General features: G+C 37.0%; 4 non-coding genes across 4 annotated transcripts; 2 read left to right on the top strand and 2 right to left on the bottom strand.

Moving 5' to 3' along the window:
• Window positions 1-1,813: 1,813 nt before the first annotated feature.
• Window positions 1,814-1,885, bottom strand: trnap-ugg (transfer RNA proline (anticodon UGG)). Its single transcript has one exon. It is a non-coding gene; the product is annotated as a tRNA-Pro (tRNA).
• Window positions 1,886-18,853: 16,968 nt separating this feature from the next.
• Window positions 18,854-18,935, top strand: trnal-uag (transfer RNA leucine (anticodon UAG)). The gene has a single exon. It is a non-coding gene; the product is annotated as a tRNA-Leu (tRNA).
• Window positions 18,936-19,549: 614 nt separating this feature from the next.
• On the top strand, window positions 19,550-19,631 carry trnas-gcu (transfer RNA serine (anticodon GCU)). The gene has a single exon. It is a non-coding gene; the product is annotated as a tRNA-Ser (tRNA).
• A 3,341-nt stretch (window positions 19,632-22,972) lies between these two features.
• On the bottom strand, window positions 22,973-23,044 carry trnap-cgg (transfer RNA proline (anticodon CGG)). The gene has a single exon. It is a non-coding gene; the product is annotated as a tRNA-Pro (tRNA).
• Between the last annotated feature and the right edge of the window lie 975 nt (window positions 23,045-24,019).

Raw genomic sequence — 24,019 nt, 5'->3', positions numbered from 1 at the left:
AAAATATTTTTTAAGCCTGAAACATCTAGATTTGTGAATTTATTGTAATTAATGTGTAGTTGTCATGTTTGAAAACACTTTGTTTTCATTTACTATTTCTTTCAACTGCATGTTGCCATATTTTTTTATTTATGTCTGCGGTTAACTGATAAAAAGTTGCTGTAGTTTTTAGAAACCTTTTGTATGTGTATGTGCTATCTGATGTTTTTGTAAAGCCTTTCAGTGACTCTGTATCACTGTGCTTCTACTCTAAGAGCACAATGATAGAGTGCAGAATCTGAGAGCTTTAGACCTCTGATATTAAGTTCAGTAGAGTCTCTGCTTGTTTTTAACTCTAATTGACGATCATCAAGAGTTCTCTGATCAGGTCCTGACCATGCTCCTTTATACAGTAAAAACTGTGGTGCGCTGTTAGGATATTGTTTGTACCATTAAAGATAAATGTCTTCACTACTTGTCTCATATGAACATTTCAGAGTAACAGTCTCTGTTTCTTTCTTGACAATGTTGGCATCTTCATCTGTTGGTCCAGTTTTATCAGCAAAACTGTAAGTAACATAAAGAAATATATCAGTGTGTATCAGTAGTTTTTTGTAAAACAAATACTGATTGAAGAAATTACTAGGTTAATACAAACATGGGTATTAATTAATATAATTAAGTAACTGATTATAAATCCATTGTAATTATTAATACAGTTGATTAACAAATGAAAATAAATTACCTGTAGCTAGAGTGAGAATCAGTGGTATGTATCTCACTATGTACAGTAAGTTGTATAGTTGATCCATTTCTGAACACAGCTCTGTGAGGATTCTGTATAATAGTGCTGTATGTGCTGAACTTTACACGTCTCTAGAAGTCCACACCCAGGAAGTGATGCTGTAGTGTAGAGTCATTAATATGTCTGTGTTGTATTTTAAGATTCATCATCTATCCAATACTATAAGCCTTTATCTGTTTGTGTGGTTTTTAAATTATTTGTACATTTATAAATAATTATGATAATTTGCTGTGGAAAATCATAGGAAACTGATCCAGATTTAAACCAAATCTCTCATAAGTAAATTTGCTGTGTCTGTTCCCAAAAGGTAATTAAATTCACTTCACTTCATTTTTATTTGTACATCACTTTTAACAATGGACATTGTCTCAATGCAGCTTTACAGAAAAACAGAAATTCAGAATAGAAATTACAAAGTTGAAAATTAACTTTACCCCTAATGAGCAACTCTGAGGCAACAGTGGCAAGAAAAAACTCCCTGAGACGATATGAGGAAGACTCAAATGTGAACCCATCCTCATCTGGGTGATACCAGAGAGTGTGATTATGAATAAATTACCTTCTAATTGTATATTATCAAACATTAAAAGCAGCAGAGGAGATGATCAGATCCACTTGTTTAGTTTTATCATCAACTTTAGCAGACAGAAGTGGTGGCATAGGGATTTACCTTTTACCCTCCTTTCTGAAAAGGTCAATGTTAACTTACCTAATGAAAGCCACAGACACATGAATATAACAGTGATCATGATGAATGGTGTTAGTAAAATGACAATATTCTGAGGTCTTTCTGTACTCTATTATATTAATATTTCAGAGGTTCATGTCTCGACAAAGTGTGACATTCTCCATCCCACTCCCTGTATTCCAGAGATAGGCTCCAGGTTGGAGCTTTAATTTTCAGAGGTAATTACAGTGGGATTTGAACCTTCTTGGACCTCTGGAGAAACAAGCTTCCAAGCGAGAACCAAGCCAGCAGTGCAAGTTTCCATTAGTTTTATCCCAACCACTCTATTCCATGAAAAACCAGGGCTCGTCCGGGATTTGAACCCGGGACCTCTCGCACCCAAAGCGAGAATCATACCCCTAGACCAACGAGCCAGGTCGTCCCTGTTAGCTTGATGTGTGCCAATGGAGGTTCACTGTACTCTGTAACTGTATGACCTTCTTGTTCATATGGACTGGGGTCCGAGTAAAAGGAACTCGGTTACACAAAGTCAAGTTAACAATAAAGCGAGGCTCCTGTGGGATTCAAACCTTTTTGGAATCCAGATGCTAAGTGTGAACCAAGTAAGCAGCTCTTGCCATTGGGCCAAATTATGTCATTTACAGGGTTGTTACTGTAGTCTTAGATTTCTGTTCTTGGTGAACAGGAATGAAACCCGATGTGGTCTTTAGCTGTTGTAGCTCATCTACCTCAAGAATTGATTATGGAGCATTATTTCAGTAGAGCTTATTTATTTCCTGATTGTGTGATGGAAACTGTGTTTTTATTTTCCACAATTCTTATTCTTAGTTATACATACTTTCAGGTATCCTGTAATTCTCAAAAATATATTAAACACCCTGCAAAGACACACATGATGAACACATTAAATCTCATTCTCAGTAAAATAAACAAACAAACAAACATAAAATGAAAATAAATCAAATCAGCTGCTTGTCAAAAGAGTTTACAATATCCACATTTTTATTCCTAGAACAGAATCAAATTCCAGCATGTGATCTTTACACTGTCATTAAGTAAATAAACCATCAAACCTGCCACTATTGTTTATGAGAACTGCACTTAATACTGCAGAGGGAGTGAACATGTGGCTTCTTCAAACACACACCTAACTTTTCTATCTGTATTTGGATTCACTTAGAATGTTTTGTCTATTCAATTCAAATAAAGTATTCATATATGGTTATATACATACATTTCTATTGGATCAATAATCAGAATGCTGATGTTATGCATAGCTTCCAGTCTTTTCTTCTTATTGTGATTCTTTAACACTTTCATGTTTGAGGTCTCTGTAGGTTTTTGGACAGTGAAGTTGACTTTCCTGTCACTGTGGGCTGCAAGGCGCAGTAGTACAGTGCAGAGTCTGATACTGAGGCAGGCGAGATCTCCAAATCCACACGCTTCAGACTCTTATGAACTTTAGCAGACAAATGAGGATGAGGAGTATCACCTGTCTGATTCACTCCCGATTCCGTCAACAGAACGAGGAATTCTGGTGCTGCATTGGAATATTGTCGATACCACTGTAGATTGTTCATAGAAACAGTGTATTTATAATCACAGGAGAGTGTAACTGCTTGCTCCTCTTTACCATAGACAGCAGAAGATGTTGGAGTAATGCTGTGTGCTCTCACCTGAAGAGGACATTTATTTCAGAATATTATCATTTTATATTATACAGTATACATACAGTACATGCTTACAATCTAAAACACTCACACATGGAAACATTTCTTTACTAGTTATAAAACATTTAAACATGATATATGGGGATATATAAAATATAAGCTTACCTATGAACATGGTAAAAAAAACAGAAACATACAGAAAACCATCATGTTTTAATTTCTCTGTTCTTCTGAAAGTTTCCTTTTTATGTTATTGTAAATGTCAAGTTTCCTTCTACTCTGTCTTCAGTGAAGCATCTAAGCATTTCTTGTGTACAAAGCCTCAACTGTAGCTTCCCTCTGTTTTAACCAATCAGAGTGCAGGATTTGCCACATTATGTAAAATACACACACATGTTCTAAAAGAATTTAAAGATTCATATATTTAGTTCCTGTATTTCCTATTTCTATGAACTTAAACCTTTTCTAATCTACAAAATATATTGTTGCAATTACAAACAATTCTTATTGCGAAATTAAATTCTTCAGCAGATTTATAGAACACCCTTAAAGTCTAAACAAAACACCAGAGGTACTGTAGTGATTGATAGGATTTTAAAAAATTCCCCATAAAATTATAACAATATAAAACCCCTAACAAGGTGGTGTTTGAGAGCATGTGCACAAATACATAAGCATCTTGTATTAAGCTCAAGATTCTGCAGTAATTCAAGTGTTTCAGTCGGACTGCACTCCACACACCATGTATCTGTGCTGAAGCTTTGTTCAGGTTTAATGTTCATGGCGACTTTAACACTCCACATGGTTCTGTTGTGTCCAGGTCCAATCAGGTTCAGTTCTAGAGTATTTTCATGTCATGTACTGCCATCTGCAGGAGCTGAATTTAAATAGACATATACATTATTTACATCAAGAACCATCAATATATTTAAAACAAAAGTATTGCTCACCACGCTGGGAATAGTTCACAGTTTCAATTCACAGTTTCATTTGGAATCATTACAGCATTTCAGCATATCAGAACACAAGAATAACCCGTCTTTTTCTTTTTTATCTGTATTTCTGACATTAACCTAGACAAAAACAAGTCCTCAGATTCAGCATCCTTAAAGAGACAAATTTGCTGGTGTGCTTGTGATTATTGTCCTTTAATATGACCCAGTTTCAGCACAACATAAGCTCATGGACAAATAGTCTTACATTTGTCTCAAGAATATTCTAATATAAAGTGGAGATCATCAATGTCCAAATGATTAAAAGTTTTCTAGAGCCTGTGGCTGCAAAACAACCGAATCCTCACCCCTCCACCAACATGACACTTGGTATGAGGTGTTTGTTGTGATAAACTCTGTTTGACCTTCACCAAACATGAAACTATGAATAATGATTAACCATCAGTCCAAAAAAATATTGTTCCCGAATTTGTTAAGATGCTGCCATTTTTTTTGGAGAGAAAGGGCTTCTTCCTCTCACCTCCTCCATGAAAGCCATATGTGGAGGCAGGACTGAGGTGGAGCACAGGTTTGTGAATGGAAGGTGGTGCAGGGAAGAGTAAGTGCTGTTTCCACAGGTCAGGGTCGTAACACTTAAGACCTGGGAAATGCAACTGTGAATGGATTTTTGCTGATCCATTTAAAATTTGGCAGACATTGTACATCCATTTAACTGAAAATACAAATGTTAATACACAATTTCCATTTTCATTTCATTTTCACTCAATCTTGATGAATTTCATTATGATCAATAAAAGGAAAGCAAATTTGACTAACACTTTCCTTATTCATCCATTTTAACTTCTTGTAACTATACAATGGAATTATGGTCTGGAGTGCTCACATTTTGTTCTGGATCTTAGTTCACATTTGGTAAAGTAACAAACATTTATACACACAGGTATAATAAACACATGAAAGAATAAATAAATGTATGAATGGAAAATAAATTACAGGATATATAATTATAGGATATTGTTTGTACCAATAAAGCAGAATGTTATCTCTGCTTCACTTATATGAACATTTCAGAGTAACAGTGTACTGAATAAACAAAAAGTAACCATGTGCCTTTATCATGAATTAACTTGAATGAATCACAGAACCAGATAGGATCTTGCGCATGCGCGGTCAATACAAAATGAACGAATCTCTCCCGAGTCATATTACGGATTCATTCAAAATGAACGAATCTTTCACGGAACCGAATCGGAGCCACGGAGGCCAGCTGTACGCCAACTGCATCCTGTTAAAACGTAAAGAAAACAAAAAACTCTCTGTAATTCACTTATGGTGTTCTAGATGGCTACTTAATTTACACCTTAACACGAAGCAGGATGTAATCCTAAACATGTCCTGTTCTCCAAAAAAGATGATGTACTGTACATTTCCTCCCGCCGCCCCATCATAAGTGCTTCTTCTCATCGCAGTTTCATAATAACACATCTAACATTCTGTCACGTTCCTTACAGTAAAAACAGCTTGAGTAAAATAAAGGAAAGGTTTGTTTACCGGTTAAAAGGTTTGCATTACTCATTACGATATTTATCTTAATGATGCTACCAAGTTAATTATCCAGGCTTGCTAACAGTGTAGATAAACCAGTGTTTTTTTCACCCACACCCAGAAATAGAGGATTTTGTTATTTTAAAAAAAAGGGAGACGTAAAAATACAAAAATTTCTTTTTTAACGCCGAAACGTTAATGAACCTGTGAGTTTGTAAACTAGTTAAGCTGAGAAAAATATCAGCCCCAAATGCATACTGTGATAACTAATACATTAACAAACAGAAAACCCAAAACAAATGGGTTTGTGCAAAGGGCACTATTTAGACACACACACACACACACACACACACTGACAGACCCGCAGCACAGGCGATCTCACCCAGTGTCCAGCTCTTCAAGTCCTGCAGAAATCTGCAGAAGTTTTGATAATTTTATGATCATTCCTAAATATCATACAACATTACATTAGTAATATTGACTGTCAGTTACTGAGTCAGGAAGTGGTTATGCCCAAGGCATAAGCGAACTAAGCGGCTGCTTAGGGCCCCGTAGCCACCAGGGGGCCCCCAAGAGTACATGAAATGACATCGTCTTTTTTTTGATATCTGTCAATGGACATGTCAATGGTTTTCGACTCTAGTCGACGATCATCAGGAGTGCTCTCATCACTATATGACCTTGCTCCTTTATACAGTAAAAACTGTGGTGCGCTGTTAGGATATTGTTTGTACCAGTAAAGATAAATACCATCACTGCTTGCCTCATATGAACATTTCAGAATAACAGTCTCTGCTTCTTTCCTGACAATGTTTGCATCTGTTGGCCAAATTTTATCTGCAAAGCTACCTGGTGTGACAAAAACATAAAGAAACATGTCAGTGAAGTATTTTTTGTAATTCCAATATTGACTTAAGAAATCAAGAAATTACTAGATTAATACAAACATGCTTATTAATTAATGCAATTATCTAACTGATTAAATATCATTGTAATAATTAATAACTGATTGAAAAATACCTGTAACTAGAGTGAGAATCAGTGGTATGTATCTCACTATGTACAGTAAGTTGTATAGTTGATCCATTTCTGAACACAGCTCTGTGAGGATTCTGTATAATAGTGCTGTATGTGCTGAACTTTACATGTCTCTAGAAGGACACACCCAGGAAGTGATGCAGTTGTAGCAGTGTTAAATTACGCAGATATACTACATAACTAATAAGACTAAGTAATCTAATTAAAAACAATTTCTGAATCTACAAAAATCAATGTTAACTCACTGAGTGAAAGCCACAGACACATGAATATAACAGTGAACATGATGGATGAGCTTATAAATGAAAATAAAATTTCTGCAGTCTGATATATTAACATTATAAACATTCATGAAGCTCCACCCCCCAGCATCACATGACAGTGTCACTAATGTTACTGACAGATTGTTGATTCTTACTAAAGCTTTCTGGCTTTACATTCAGCACCACATGGATAAATTTTCCTGAGCACATGGTAAACAAACACAAACTGATAGCATGAAAAATACTTCAATAAAATAAATGAACTAATGAATGTGGAAGTGAGTGTGCATTGTGGGAAGTGGAGTCTGGTACAATGCAGGATGGGAAATGGAAATTTAGGTGTGTGTAGACCTAATGACCTGTTTATTAAATAGGATTACAAACAGTTGAGGAGTATTTTACTGTGGTGAGGAACAAACCAGCCTCTTTTCTTTCTCTAATCTATCATTTTTTATCAATATCATCTGTATTGTTGGATTTTTATATCATTATTTTTCATTTAAGCATGAAACTGTGTACAAATAAAGAGTGTAGTATTTATATTATCTCATGACAAACATCCCATTGCAAGTGAACATGTACATTTCATTTTTACAGAAATTGCATGTATAGCCCTACTACAAGTTCAGTTTCCTTTCTGGATTCAAGCAAACTCCTTTCAAGGCTTGATGATGTGTTGAAAATGACACTAATTAGCTTGATTGTACAAGCAGAGATTATTAAAACATTCTGATTGGTTCTAGACTTTTTTATATAAAAGTATTATCTATGTAAGGCTGAAGAATAGCTGTAGTCTTTATAATTGTGTAAAGTATTCATAATCATAATGTCAGCATCTCTGGGGGATGTAAGCAGAATCCTAGTACTTGTCCAACAATAAGATAACAGCCTCCACCATCTTGTGGTGAAAGGAAAGAGACTTTAACACACCTAGGTCTTTTCTGTTTGAACTTAGTTATTTATTTATTTTTTACTCAATCATAAAACTATATCCCAATTTGCACATAAAAAAGTCTGCTGGGAAAAAAGAAGCCATGGTTTTGTTTGATTGTTTGTTTTTTTCACAAATTATGACAATAATAATTTTCAGAACATTACTTTATTCAACTCCTGAACTTGTACAGAGCCTCAGCTGCTTCACTGAAGTTCAGAAATGGTCCCAATTGGACCCTCTGAGTACCTTTCTGTTTAACTTTCTGTCTAATGTAACTTCTGGTTTCCTGGGCAAAATAGAATAGTTATAGAAGAATAGAAGAAGAATGAATGAATGAATGAATGAATGAATGAATGAACTGTCTACTAATAATGAAATATTATAATAATATAAACTCTTTATGAATCTTAAGAAAGAAAGAGAGATTTCCCCAAAAGGGCATGTAGCAAAACTGTGTGAAAGTTTTTGTACAGTGCAGCTGGATTTCCTGTCACTGTGGGCCTCAGAGCACAGTAGTATAGAGCAGAGTCTGATACAGCAGCAGAGGAGATGATCAGATACACTTGTTTATCATCAAATTTAGCAGATATTCTTAGTTGAGTGTTGGAAATTGTAGTTTCTCTTTGAACAATTTGAAGAAGGAACTCAGGTTTAGATTTTGGATATTGTCTGTACCAGTACAAGTAGTCTGTTCCACCACTTTTTTTGTATTTGCAGAACAGAGTAACATCATCACCTTCATCTACAGCTTTATGAGGGAAATCTGGCTCTATTGAATCTGCCATGGAGTCACCTGTCATAGAGAAGAGAACATAATGTTTTTAATCTTTAAATAATCAACAGGAAATACTTAAGTCAGACCCACACTCTGCATTTTCACACTGCATCACCACACAGACTAATATTTAATATAATATAGTTAATATTTCTGCAATAACAAAAAGTCAATGTTAACTCACCTAGTGAAAGCCACAGATACATGAATATAACAGTGAACATGATGACTGGTCTTAGCTCAGTGAAAATAGTGGAGATCTTTCTGTAATCTAATATGTTAACACCATAAAGCTTCAAAATTGCTCCACCCCACAGCATCACATGACAGTGTCACCAATGTTGTTGTCAGATTGTTGATTCTTACTGAAACATCCTGGCTTTACATTCAGCCTCATATGGGAAACCTGTCCAGAGCACATTTAAGTAAACACATACTGAAAGGAGGAAATTAATGTATTTATGTAAAAATGATCAATTTAATCTAGTAAAAATCTAATCTAATAATTACATTGTCAGTATTTTAATTATATATGTTAGTGATGTCTCTAAATTAGAGAATTATTGTATAAACACCAGCAGGCAGATTAATGTTAGAAACACTAAGTGGAAGAGAATCAGGTTTAATTGAGAATAAGGAATATTTTTTTTACTTGATAATTAAGGTTTAAACTCACAATAGCATCAGAAGAAGAGAAAGAAGAGTAAAGGCAGATTTACAGATAAGTTTCCAGTTTTCAGTGTTTCTGACACAGCAGGTGCTTTTGTTTGTCACAGAAATGACATTAGATGATTATTTATTCTTATGACAGTTTAGTGTTAAGTGGACAGTTGTGTTGTTTAATCAGAATGATATCTCTGAAATTATCTTAGGCACTAAGAGTAACCAGGGCAGGGGTTAGGATATTATATCAGCAGTATGTATGATAGAAGAACAAGTATACTCTATGTCACAAAGGTTTTACTGTGAAAAGTAGCTTCCATCATCTCAGAGAATGTGAGCAGGTTGTGTGGTAGTGTCTCTAGTACTTAACCCACAATAAGATAAGTGACTGCGCCATCTTGTGTTCACTGAAGAGAAAAACCTTAACTTGGACAAAATAAAAACCTGCAAACAGTTCATACAGCCATACATATATATTCATACTGTGGATTAGTAATTATGTATTAGAACTTACATTTAAATTGTATTCACAACACCAGGTTACGTTATTTAATGTAAAATACAAAAAGAAATAATAATAGAAAACTAAAAGGAAACAGATGTTGAAAACAGTTAAAAATCTCAACAACTAAACTGAACTGGCCATTGAGAAATACTTTATGTTCACATGACATACTTCCTTTCCTATCAGGGGATTAAACACACACACACACACACACACACACACGCACACACACACAAACAATTCCCTTTAGATAAATTTACTCAGATGCTTGTTCATGAATCACAACATAATGATTCTTTCTCACACTGAACACTGCAAAAGATCAGAAGACAACAATGCACTAATGAATAAGACGGTTCTAGTTACTTGTTTGAAAATACAAGGAATTGGTTTACTGATAATAAGATAATCCTTAGTTTTGAAGATGATCTCCTTCTGTTGAGGTTGAACTTGTTGAACATTGGGCTATAACTGATTAGTTTGACTATTATATATGTGAAGTTACGACACTTAGACAATAAAATGCCCTTCATCTGCAGTGTAATTACTCCAGACAGAACAGAGAGGATCATGAGTCCACTGGCATTGTGGAATTCTGCTATGAGGATTGACCTGAGCCTTGTCTTTAGTGCACTTGTTATCAGTCAATATGGAATTGTACCATGAGGGTAGAAATCTTTCTTTATTATAAAAATTACTCCATACTGCAAGAAAATACTTTAAGCAGAAGGATTTTAACAGGAGTTTAGGTTAGTGTCAGTTTGTGGGCAGTTTTGCATCACTTCCAAAAAAAAAACATGACAGTAGGAAGATTTGCTAGGAGAAATTGCACTTCTGTGTGAATGAGTGTGTGAAAGGGTTTGTGGAGTGCAAAGGACTGACATCCCATTCAGGGTGTTTTCCCACCTCATGTCTTGGACAGACTCTGTATCTACTATGACCCTGACCAATAGAGAAAAAGATAGAATCCCCCAAAAGGGCATGTAACTTTCTCTAAACATTGGAAGAGCTGCTTTTAATATAACAAAACTGTGTGAAAGTTTTTGTACAGTGCAGCTGGATTTCCTGTCACTGTGGGCTGCAGAGCACAGTAGTATAGAGCAGAGTCTGATACAGCAGCAGAGGAGATGATCAGATCCACTTTCTTATTCATTTTATCTTGCTCTTTTTTAAGTTGTACAGACGATCGTGGATGAGGTGGTTGAGCCTCAGTGACAGTTTCACTGGCTTCAAGAATCAGCAGCAGAAACTCGGGTCTTGATCCAGGTTTTTGTCGATACCAGTGGAGTCTGTTAACTGATCCAGTATATGTGCAGGACAGTGAGATGTTGCTGCCTTCCATTGAAAATACATTGGTTTGATCTGGTTTAATGTTATTGTCAGCAGCCTCTGCTATAAAAACATTACAACAATATTGTGATATTTTAATCATAAATGACACATTTCACATGGAAAATTTTGTCTTCTTAATTAGAAAAAATAATATTTTGTGTGCAGTGTATATGACTTACCAACATCAGCAAGAGTGAAAAACACCACGAAGAGGAACAACATTGTTTTCCTGAGTGTTTAGTTCAAACCTCTAGCTTTAGAAATGAATGTCAGTGTTACTATTTGATGTACATCTCCACCTCTAGCTCCACCTACTTGTATTTATGTATATTCATGACAGATCTGCTGTTCTGAATACTGTTTATATAAAGCTTGTAGAAATATTTTTGTCTTAATAAAACAATGTGGTCCTGAGAAGCAATGGATTCACTCATACCATCTACTCAATTTTTCTGTGATATTTTGACATTAAAAGTTATAACACTTGTTTTTGGGTCTCTCTCTCTCTCTCTCTCTCTCATTACAAAAATAAGAATATTTGAATGGTGAAACATACAGGAATTGTTATAATATGCTAAGTCCTTTCTTTAGTAGGTGGTTTCTGGGATTGAACTGATTTTGGAATATGGAAGAAATATTTATTCAAATACCTAAAATGTCTTCATAGCCCCCATATATTTTTCTTTCAAATACCGCTGAATTTGTCATTTCCATGGATTTTTTTTTCTCACAAGAAAACAGATGTTGATAGTAGCTGTAAAACTTAACAACTGTTGACCCCAAGTACTTGTACCTTCTTCACCTCTTCACCCTGTAATCTTACTGTTCCACTTCCCTCCCTGTCATTCACACACATGTACTCAGTCTTACTACCACTGACTTTCACTCCTCTTCTCTCCAGCGCAAACCTCCACCTCTCCAGGTTTACCTCCACCTGCTCCCTGCTCTCACTACAGATCACAATGTCATCTGCAAACATCATTGTCCAAGGAGACTCCTGTCTGACCTCCTCTGACAACTGGTCCATCACCATAGCAAACAGGAAGGGGCTCAGAGCTGATCCCTGATGCAGTCCCACCTCCACTTTGAACTCCTCTGTCTGACCTACAGCACACCTCACCACTGTCCTGCTCCTCTCATACATGTCCTGCACCACTCTGACATACTTCTCTGCTATTCCTGACTTCCTCATACAGTACCACAGCTCTTCTCTTGGCACCCTGCCATACGCTTTCTCCAAGTCTACAAACACACAGTGGAAAGGAGAATCTTTTTCTCTGTTAGCTTTGCTATCACTCTGTCCTTCTTCTCTCTCTGCTCTTTTTCCTGCTTTCACCAAAAGAGCCTGAGCTGCATCTACCAACATAATATAAAGAAAGCATTTCCACAGAATGAATGAATCATGTGTAGTACATTGTCTACAGTCTAGTTGGGTTTCCTGTCACTGTGTGCACCAGAGTAGTACAGTTTAGAGTCTGTCACTGCTGCAGAGGAGATGAACAGATCCACTTTTGTCAAACTTAATGAACAATCATGGATGATGTTGTATGGCTGGTGTTACATGTTCACTAGCTTCATTAATTAGCATCAGAGGCTTTGGTCATAATGCAGGTTTTTATTAATAGGTTTGCTAGGATTTAATAGGTTTTTGTTTGCTATGAGACACATTGCATGATCACACCAACTATACCTTATAAATAATATAAACAGCTGCTTACTGTCCTAATAAATGATCATTAACTCAGAATTTATTTTTATTAACTGCTCTATCCTGGTCACATGTCCACAACTGTCTATATAAACCTACATTCATTCATTGATCTTCAGTAACTGCTTTATCCTGGTCAGGGTTGCAGTGGATCTGGAGCTTCTCCCAGCAACACTAGTCATGAAGCAGGAATACAAATTACAATGGACTACACTGGGTTGTGGGTTGTTTATTAATTTAATTACACAATGTATAGACCAGCAACATCTAGTATCTGAAACATGTATATTTGTGAGTTTACCATGAATATTGTGTAGTTGCTGTGTTAATCCCTCATCATTCTTTTTTTCTCAGCTATTTTCTCCAGCTGTAAATGTTATTACAAAAATTGTTTGTTTCTGTGGTTTACCAAAAAGTTGATAAAGTGAGTCTCTTTGATCTCGTGGTTTTATAAACGTCATATATGCCATTTACAGTTTTTGTAAAGCCTTTCAGTGACTCTGTATTACAGTGCTACTACTTCAAGAGCACAATGATAGAGTGCAGAATCTGAGAGCTTTAGACCTCTGATAGTAAGTTCAGTAGAGTCTCTGCTGGTTTTCGACTCTAATCGATGATCATCAGGAGTGCTCTGGTCAGATCTTGACCTTGCGCCTTTATACAATAAAAACTGTGGTGCGCTGTTAGGATATTGTTTGTACCAGTAAAGATCAATGTCATTGCTGCTTGACTCATATGAACATTTCAGAGTAACAGTCTCTGTTTCTTTCCTGACAATGTTGGCATCTTCATCTGTTGGTCCAATTTTATCAGCAAAACTGCCTGGTGTAAAAAAAAAAAAATACAAAAAAATATATCAGTGAAATTTTTTTCTTAAACCAAATATTGACTTAAGATATCAAGAAATGACTGGATGAATAATAAAAAACATGGTTATTAATTAATGCAACTCATTAAATATGATTGTAAGAATTAAAACTTTTGATAAACTGATGAAATGAATGACCTGTAACTAGAGTGAGAATCAGTGGTATGTATCTCACTATGTACAGTAAGTTGTATAGTTGATCCATTTCTGAACACAGCTCTGTGAGGATTCTGTATAATAGTGCTGTATGTGCTGAACTTTACACGTCTCTAGAAGGACACACCCAGGAAGTGATGCAGTTGGAGCATAATTTTACACAGATCATCACTTCACAGTATCAGTGACAGTGAACTGAGTCACTAATACAACACAGAACTATTCCACTGTTGCTGATCAACGTTTTGTGTGATTTGGTTTGGATATTTTTGGATGTTTTTTTTTCCCTTGTTGCTCTCTTTTTGATCTTTTGTCTATTTCTGCACCTTAGTTTATTAGTTATTCCCCCAGATAAATCCAGGATTTACTTACAGTAAATAAAGTAATTAAAGTTATTTAATTACACATTAAATTAGTGGTGTCTGCATCTACATCTGGAACCAATATTCCATTTAACTCCAAACTAGTTTCTAAAGTAAGCAAACATAACATTTAAAACTAATCCATTTGACATAGTCATGTTGTTTGCATGTATTTTTCAGATTCCATCTAGAATAAACCAAATAAATCAAATGTAGCATTAATATTCTAACTTTAATGGTACAAGAATGTCCAGAACAGAGCGTTTACTGGGTTTCTGATCCACAGTGTCCACTGGGTCCATGCAATAATAACCAGTTACACAACAGACTAGCTGTATGAGGAGTTGTTAGTGAAGTGCAGTTTGGGCTTTATTCTACAAACAATACAACATTAGTTAACCTCTAATATTGTGTCCATTAAAATATTACATTTGATGGTTAAATGATGGTTAATGTGAAAGGATGATGATGAAGTGAATGTAAAAGTGTAAATATCTCCATCTTGTGAGAAAAGCATGACTCTTAAGTTGGTAAAAGGAAAGGAAGAGTAAAGCTCAGTGTAATCACTGCTTGACTCGTATGAACATTTTAGAATAACAGAGTCTGTTCCTTTTCTGACAATGTTGGCATCTTCATCGGTCAGCCCAATTTAATCTGCTAAACTGCCCATTATAAAGAAGAATATAAATAAACTATTTAGTAGAATAACAAGTAAACTCTATGTCACAACTGTTTACTGTGAAAAGTAGCTTCCATCATCTCAGAGAATGTGAGCAGGTTGTGTGGTGCTCTAGTTCTAGACCCACAATAAGATAAGTGACTGCGCCATCTTGTGTTCACTGAAGAGAAAAACCTTAACACACTAATAAATAGTTTTATAATTTAGCAATTTAAAATCTCTCTCTCTCTCTCTCTCTCTCTCTCTCTCTTTCACACACACACACACACACACACACAGACACACACACATTTTCATGAACACACCCCTATTACACCAATAAACTTATCACATGCAATTACAATTGTGTAGTATGAAAGGTTCAGTGACAACAGTCTATGCAGGATTATAAAGTAAATAAAAGATTTAAACATTGCTTGGTGAAATATGTTTATGGCTTGTTAAAGTTGGGCTGTCAAAATACATAATACTTAAAATAAGTAATTGTTCTTTATTATAACAATGACACAACACCACACTACAAGAAAACACTTTAAGCAGAAGGATTTTAACAGTGTGATAGCACAGTGACACAGCAGGTAGTGTTGCTGCATCACAGCTTCAGGATCCCCAGTTTGATGATGAGTTCAGGTTACTGTCAGTTTGTGTGCAGTTTTGCATCACCTCCAAAAAACATGACAGTAATAAATTTACTAATAAATTCACTATGTGTAAATAAGTATGTGAAAGGGTTTGTGTATGGAGCTCTGCAAAGGACTGACATCCCATTCAGGGTGTTTCCTACCTCATGTGTGGGACAAACTCCATATCAACCACGACCCTGATCAGTAGAGAGAAAGAGAGAATCCCCCAAAAGGACATGTAACTTTCTCTAAATCATTGGCAAAACTTCTTTCAATATAACAAAACTGTGTGAAAGTTTTTGTACAGTGCAGCTGGATTTCCTGTCACTGTGGGCTCCAGAGCACAGTAGTATAGAGCAGAGTCTGATACAACAGCAGAGGAGATGATCAGATCCACTTGTTTAGTTTTATCATCAACTTTAGCAGACATTCTTGGGTCAGTGTTGGAAATTAGATTTCCTTTTTGGTTAACAATAAGAAGGAACTCAGGTGTAGATTTTGGATATTGTCTGTACCAGTGCAGGTAGTCTGATGTACGACTTGTTTTGTATTTGCAGGACAGAGTAACATCATCACCTTCATCTACAGCTTCAGGAGTGAAATGTGGCTCTATTGAATCTGCCATGGAGTCACCTGTCATAGAGAAGAGAACATAATGTTTTTAACCTTTAAATAATCAACAGGAAATACTTAAGTCAGACCCACACTCTGCATTTTCACACTGCATCACCACACAGACTAATATTTAATATAATATAGTTAATATTTCTGTAATAACAAAAAGTCAATGTTAACTCACCTAGTGAAATCCACAGATACATGAATATAACAGTGAACATGATGACTGGTCTTAGCTCAGTGAAAATAGTGGAGATCTTTCTGTAATCTAATATGTTAACACCATAAAGCTTCAAAATTGCTCCACCCCACAGCATCACATGACAGTGTCACCAATGTTGTTGTCAGATTGTTGATTCTTACTGAAACATCCTGGCTTTACATTCAGCCTCATATGGGGAACCTGTCCAGAGCACATTTAAGTAAACACATACTGAAAGTAGGAAATTAAATGTATTTATGTTATTTTACATGTTAGTGATATCTCTAAATTAGAGAAAGTTTGTGTAAACACCAGCAGGCAGATTAATGTTAGAAACACTAAGTGGAAGAGAATATGATTTATTTAAGAATGAGGAAGAAATGAGTAGTTTCCCTTGGTAATTAAGGTTGAATTAATCCCTTATTTCTCAGCTCTAACAGTTAAATCTGAAAAATAAAACTTTCCTGTACTCACAGTAGCATCAGAAGAAGAGAAAGAAGAATAAAGGCACATTCACATATAAGTTTCTAGTTTTTAATGTTTCTGACACAGCAGGTGCCAAAGAAATGACATTAGATGAGTATTTATTCTTATGACAGTTTAGTGTTAAGTGGACAGTTGTGTTGTTTAATCAGAATGGTATCTCTGAAATTATCTTAGGCACTAAGAGTAACCAGGGCAGGGGTTAGGATATTATATCAGCAGTATGTATGATAGAAGAACAAGTATACTCTATGTCTCAGAGAATGTGAGCAGGTTGTGTTGTGCTCTAGTTCTAGACCAAGATTAAGATAAGTGACTGCGCCATCTTGTGTTCACTGAAGAGAAAAACCTTAACACCAAAAAAAATTGTTTTTGAACTTACCAAATATGTGCAGAAATATAATTGAAAAAAAAATAATTGTTTATCTCTCTCTCTCTCTCTCTCTCTCTCTCTCTCTTTCACACACACACACACACACATACACACACACACACACACAGCCATTTGCTCACCCATTCACACCTAGGGGCAATTTAACATTATCAATCAATCTACTTAGACTAGCTTTATTTAGATATTACTTCAAACTTGTTGCAAAATATACACTAATAATATTAAAAATTAGATGATTGTTCAGTAAGTGGCAATATACAGTATCTCACAAAAGTGAGTACACCCCTCACATTTTTGTAAATATATGGCAACCTGTAGCTCTGGTGAACTCCATGCCCAAGAGGGTTAAGGCAAAGCTGGAAAATAATGGTGGCCACACAAAATATTGACACTTTGGGCCCAATTTGGACATTTCCACTTAGGGGTGTATTTACTTTTGTTGCCAATGGTTTAGACATTAATGGCTGTGTGTTGAGTTATTTTGAGGGGACAGCAAATTTACACTGTTATACAGGCTGTACACTCACTACTTTACATTGGAGCAGAGTGTCGTTTCTTCAGTGTTGTCACATGAAAAGATATAATAAAATATTTACAAAAATGTGAGGGGTGTACTCACTTTTGTGAGATACTGTATGTCCATGTGTCCATACAGCCCTAAAACATCAGGCATGTGTGGCTTGGGGTGCAGTCAGAATTCTAATTCATCCCAAAGTGTTGAGTGGGTTTGAGTTCAGGGCTGTGTGCAGGTAACTCATTTTATTCCACACCAAACTTGTAATAAACATCTTCATTGAGCTGGAACATGTTTTTTGTAAGAATATAAAGACATCCTACAATTGTGCAGCAGGTTGGAGAATGCCCACATACTGGTGTGATGGTTAGGTGTCCACAAATATAGCCATATTGTACATATTCAGGACTTTGTTAGAATTAGTATTGTTGTAATAATGTTGTAATAATTGGCTGTGCATGTCAATAAAGAAACATATGTAAAAATATGTTAATATAAATACTGAACCCTTCTCAATATCTCAGTACCTCAGGTTATGGACTCTCCTTTCATACATATGCATACTTGTACCCTTTTTTAAAGGGCTACTGTAATATAAGCAGAACATTCATAAAGCTGCAACAAAATGTTCCCAATTATATATTTGCTTGAAATCTAATTTGTGCAAAGCCAATATTAAGTTATAACTTGTACTCAATTCACAGACAGATTAAAGTGCACAGTAGAATTGCACATTTTATTAGGTAGAATGTGTGTGTGTTCAGTGATTGTTTGCAGTCCGAATGGCCCAGGGGAAGAAGCTGTTTGTAAGTCTGGTGGTGTGAGACTTTGTTGACCTGAAGTGCCACCCAGATGGCAACAGGTCAAACAAGTGATGAGCAGGATGTGAGGAGTCTCCTGTGATGGCCTTGATTTTGCTGAGGCAGCAGGACCTGGACATGTCATCCAGGGAGGGCAGAGGGCAGCCGATGATTTTTTGAGCTGTTTTTCACCCTCTGCACAGTTTGTCTGTCCTCATCTGTGCAGCCTGTGTACCACACACCCAGACAGTATGTCAGTGTGCTCTCCACAGAGGTCTATAAGTGCTGAGCCCTTGGGTAGCGTGGCCGAGTGGTCTAAGGCGCTGGATTTAGGCTCCAGTCTCTTCGGAGGCGTGGGTTCAAATCCCACCGCTGCCAGCTGAGCCTTTTCAAGGCAGTGGTTGTGGGCTCTGGCACCCCAAAGGCTTTACAGGGGTGTTGGCTCCTGTGCCTTCTGCAAATGTGCTTAAGAGTTGCCATTAGCTGGCTGCCTGGCTGCAAAAAAAAAAAAACGAGCTCACATGGTACCGGAGCCCCCAGACCCAGGTCCTGAAATAGCTCCCAGGTTTCTGCAACTGGTGTCAATGCTGGCTGCTTCGTTTCACACCTTGCTTTTTCAAACAGCAAGTCCAAACAACCACAGAACGGTACGCAAATCACGGTTTCCGCTTCTGAGCCGCATCAGTCGTGCCCTTACCATGGTTACGAGCTACCAACAAAACAACAAATCAACCAAGAATAAAAAATCGACATAAGAAGTGGTGGCCAAGAGGTTTGGGCAATGGAGTGCAAGTGCCAGGTGCACTGAGGTGTAAGGTCATGTGGGTGACCTAGGATGCCAAGAGGTTAAGGAAACAGACTGCTAATGCACGTGGGATGGGCTCCAGTTGCTTTGGGAACAGGCTTGTTTAAACGCGTTGAGTTATGGCGCGCCGCTACGGAATTGTTGCGGTCTCTGTGGACATTTGGTCGTGGGTGCCACACCTGCGTCTGATGAGGTGGCCGAGAGGTTAAGGCGATGGACTGCTAATCCTTTGTGCTTTGCACGCGTGGGTTCGAATCCCATCCTCGTCGCTTGTGTGCCCTTTAACCTCGTCTTTTCCACAACTCATGCGTACGGAATGCTTCGGAGTGCTAGAGGGGATCGAGAAAAGCTAACCCTGGGTCTAGGTGTTTCGCAACCGTGGGCTTTATTTCCATGTTGGTTGGACACAGATGCTGTAAGGCTGATGGGTCGCCACTGGAGATCCGTGCAGATCAATGCAGTGCACAGTCCCGAAGACAGCGGCCCGGATCGTGCACCTTTATATATCTCATCAAAACCAGATGAAATATCTAATTGGTCTAGATTAACTGAGTGTGTTAAAGATATTAGAGATCGGATGACCAATAATTTCCTATTATTAAATTCTGAAAAAACGGAGATATTACTTATTGGCCCAAAAACTAGTACACAGAAGCTCTCACAATTCAGCTTGCACCTAGAAGGATGCACTGTTACTACTAGCTCAACATTGAAAGACCTGGGTGTAATATTAGACAGCAACTTATCCTTTGAAAACCATATTTACAATATCACAAAAACAGCCTTCTTCCTTCTTAGAAATATTGCCAAGCTTAGGAACATTTTATCTGTATCTGATGCAGAAATGCTAGTTCATGCATTCATGACCTCCAGACTGGACTACTGTAATGCATTACTAGGTGGTTGTCCTGCATCTTCAATAAACAAGCTACAGTTAGTCCAGAATGCAGCCGCCAGAGTTCTTACCAGATCAAGAAAATATGATCATATAACCCCAATATTATCATCCCTGCACTGGCTACCTGTTAAGTTTAGAATTGACTATAAACTAGCTCTACTCACATACAAGGCTCTAAATGGTTTAGCTCCCACCTATCTATCCAGTCTTCTAACACATTACAATCCACCACGCTCTTTAAGATCACAAAATTCTGGACTTCTAGTAGTTCCCAGAATATCAAAGTCCACAAAAGGAGGTAGAGCGTTTTCGTATTTAGCTCCAAAACTCTGGAATAGTCTTCCTGACTGTGTTCGGGGCTCAGACACAGTCTCCCAGTTTAAATGTAGACTAAAGACTTATCTCTTTAGCCAGGCATACATCTAACACTTCCCATAACCTTGCACTCCAGTACATCTGATTAAATGCACATTCAGCTAGTACTGCTAATATTATGAACAGCAGCTACGCTAATGCTGTTCCATTGTTTCCTTTCTTCTACCCATCCCGAGGCATACAGAGACTGTGCCGGCTCCAGTGGCATCCGGAGATGGACCAGCTCCAGCCGGGTTCTGCTTGTGAGGATTGGGATATTCAAGCAGCGCCATGGACAACAACCTCCTTATTGATTCACATAACACTATACACATGCTGTATCTGCATCACACAATTGTCACCCAAATGAGGATGGGTTCCCTTTTGAGTCTGGTTCCTCTCAAGGTTTCTTCCTCATACCATCTAAGGGAGTTTTCCTTGCCACAGTCGCCTCAGTCACCTCAGGCTTGCTCACTTGGGACAACATCTAGGACTGTTTGTCTGTTTGTCTGTTCATATGTTTGTTGTTTTCTTATGTGGTTTCTCATGTAAAGCTGCTTTGAGACAATGCTCTTTGTTAAAAGCGCTATACAAATAAAATTGAATTGAATTGAATTGATTGCAACAGACTGGGATGCAAGTTCATATCAGCAAACCTTGTCAACAAGAGCCTAAGCCTTTCAAACCTTTCCTGGGTTTGGATCTTGAATCACGTCTGGTAATGGAAGCATGCGTGGTACAACCATTGCGACCGCCTGCCAGAGTGCCTCTCTTTCCCGACCTGGCAGGCCTCCCTTGACCACAGCCCCACAACCCTCCAAGTGCATGGGTAGCGTCGCCAAAAAAAACCATGGTTATTAATTAATGTAATTAATTAACTGATTAAATATGATTGTGATAGTTAAAACTATTGATAAACTGATGAAAATGAATGACCTGTAACTAGAGTGAGAATCAGTGGTATGTATCTCACTATGTACAGTAAGTTGTATAGTTGATCCATTTCTGAACACAGCTCTGTGAGGATTCTGTATAATAGTGCTGTATGTGCTGAACTTTACACGTCTCTAGAAGGACACACCCAGGAAGTGATGCTGTTTTAGTGTTATTTTGTACAGATCACTTCACACAGTGTCAGTGACAGAAATCTAGAGTCATTATGGCTGGTGTTGTATTTCAAGATTCATCATCTATACAATACTATAAGCCTTTATCTGTTTGTGTGGTTTTTAAATTATTTGTACATTTATAAATAATTATGATAATTTGCTGTGGAAAATCATAGGAAACTGATCCAGATTTAAACAAAATCTCTCATAAGTAAATTTGCTGTGTCTATAACCAAAAGGTAATTAAATTCAGTTTAATTCAATTCAGTTCACTTCATTTTTATTTGTACAGCACTTTTAACAATGGACATTGTCTCAAAGCAGCTTTACAGAAATACAGAAATTCAGAATAGAAATTACAAAGTTGAAAATTAACTTTACCCCTAATGAGCAACTCTGAGGCAACAGCAGCAAGAAAAAACTCTGTGAGACGATATGAGGAAGACTCAAATGTGAACCCATCCTCATCTGGGTGATACCAGAGAGTGTGATTATGAATTAATTACCTTCTAATTGTATATTATCAAACATTAAAAGCAGCAGAGGAGATGATCAGATCCACTTGTTTAGTTTTATCATCAACTTTAGCAGACAGACGTGGTGGCATAGGGATTTACCTCCACATGGAGTGATGAAAAAAGGAACTCAGGTTTAGATTTTGGATGTTGTTTGTACCATTGTAGGCTGTTTACTGAACCACTGTCTTTGTTGCTGCAGGACAGAGTAACATCATCACCTTCATCTACAACTTTATGAGTGAAAAGTGGTTTTAATAAATCTGCCATGGAGTCACCTGTTATAGAGAAGAGAACATAATAATATTTTAGTTTTGAGTTATATAACTCATATTCTATTTTTTCTTAACATCACACAGGCTAATTAATCATTAATTTATTATCTCCTTTCTGAAAAGATCAATGTTAACTTACCTAATGAAAGCCACAGACACATGAATATAACAGTGAACATGATGAATGGTGTTAGTAAAATGACAATATTCTGAGGTCTTTCTGTACTCTATTATATTAATATTTCAGAGGTTCATGTCTCCACAAAGTGTGACATTCTCTATCCCGCTCCCTGTATTCCAGAGAGAGGCTCCAGGTTGGAGCTTTAATTTTCAGAGGTAATTACAGTGGGATTTGAACCTCCTTGGACCTCTGGAGAAACAAGCTTCCAAGCGAAAACCAAGCCGGCAGTGCAAGTTTCCATTAGTTTTGTCCCAACCGCTCTGTTCCATTTAAAACCAGGGCTCATCCGGGATTTGAACCCGGGACCTCTCGCACCCGAAGCGAGAATCATACCCCTAGACCAACGAGCCAGGTCAGCCCTGTTGAGCTTGCTGTGCGCCAATGGAGGTTCACTGTACTCTGTAACTGTATGACCTTCCTGTTCATATGGACTGGGGTCCGAGTAAAAGGAACTCAGTTACACAAAGTCAAGTTAACAATAAAGCGAGGGCTCCTGTGGGATTTGAACATTTTTGGAATCGAGACGCTAAGTGTGAACCAAGTAAGCAGCTCTTGCCATTGGGCCAAATATATCATTAATCTCGGTGGACATGAAGATCAAAATCAATTCTTGTAGAACAAGCTTGCTTTAGTGTCAGGTGGAGGTTTCAGTATAGGTCAAGTTTACAGGATTGTAGCTTCTTTGCTGGAAACTGTACTGTTGCTCCAGTATAGCTTGGTGAATATTATGAGGCTTCAAGTAGTTTCTGTGACATTTGCAGTAAGTTTAAAAATGATTCCAGTTGGTAATAAAATTGAATTAGCTGTTTGCTAAAGAAACTCAGGTGGCTGGTGGGGTATGGTTTGGTAAGAGTTCTTATTCTTAGTTATACATACTTTCAGGTATCCTGTAATTCTCAAAAATATATTAAAGACCCTGCAAAGACACACATGATGAACACATTAAATCTCATGCTCAGTAAAACAAACAAACAAACAAGCAAACAAACAAACAAATAAATAAAAAAAATAAATAAATCAAATCAGCTGCTTGTCAAAAGAGTTTACAATATCCACATTTTCCAGCATGTGATCTTTACACTGTCATTAAGTAAATAAACCATCAAACCTGCCACTATTGTTTATGAGAACTGCACTTAATACTGCAGAGGGAGTGAACATGTGGCTTCTTCAAACACACACCTAACTTTTCTATCTGTATTTGGATTCACTTAGAATGTTTTGTCTATTCAATTCAAATAAAGTATTCATATATGGTTATATACATACATTTCTATTGGATCAATAATCAGAATGCTGATGTTATGCATAGCTTCCAGTCTTTT

This window comes from Hemibagrus wyckioides, unplaced genomic scaffold (assembly GCF_019097595.1).
Source record: "Hemibagrus wyckioides isolate EC202008001 unplaced genomic scaffold, SWU_Hwy_1.0 Contig1, whole genome shotgun sequence".
Lineage (NCBI taxonomy): Eukaryota > Metazoa > Chordata > Actinopteri > Siluriformes > Bagridae > Hemibagrus > Hemibagrus wyckioides.
The sequence above is the reverse complement of the archived record's forward strand: the minus strand, read 5'-3'. Positions and strand labels throughout refer to the sequence as shown.